Here is a 468-nt window from a genome sequence, read left to right as displayed (position 1 = left end):
CCTTCTCCACATTGTTGATGCGTCAGAAGACAGTAAGACCCCAATGTCAATTCTTTCTCTTGACGCAATGAAAACCTTTGACAGACTTGAGTGGTCATTTCTATGGACAGTCTTAGAGGTGATGGGCCGTGGTATGGAATCAAGGCTTTATCAATTCTTGGTGATATCCGGCCGCTTTGGCCTTCCTATTGAGTACGCGATTGCCCAGGACTGAGTATCGATCTTGACGGGCATGATGTATGGTCGAACATTCCAGACCATCAACAGATTCACTACAATTTCATTCATAGGACATATATCACCCCTGTGAAAATGCATCACAAGAAAATATTTAACATCCCTTTATGCAATTTCTGTCCACTAAAAGCTAAAAGTACATACAGTATCTTCACATGATCTGGGATTGCTGTCCTAATGGTAAATTCTGGAACAAGATTGCATTCAAAATTTCCGCCTTGTTTAATGTTA

The 468-nt window shown here is 40.8% G+C and overlaps 1 protein-coding gene across 1 annotated transcript in view; it reads right to left on the bottom strand.

Moving 5' to 3' along the window:
* Positions 1–468, bottom strand: part of LOC116670526 (CD109 antigen) — a 17,081-nt gene that overhangs the window by 5,557 nt on the left and 11,056 nt on the right. The window lies entirely within an intron of this gene.

Source organism: Etheostoma spectabile, chromosome 20, assembly GCF_008692095.1.
Source record: "Etheostoma spectabile isolate EspeVRDwgs_2016 chromosome 20, UIUC_Espe_1.0, whole genome shotgun sequence".
Taxonomy (NCBI): Eukaryota; Metazoa; Chordata; class Actinopteri; order Perciformes; family Percidae; genus Etheostoma; species Etheostoma spectabile.
This window is presented reverse-complemented; position numbering and strand designations above follow the sequence as displayed.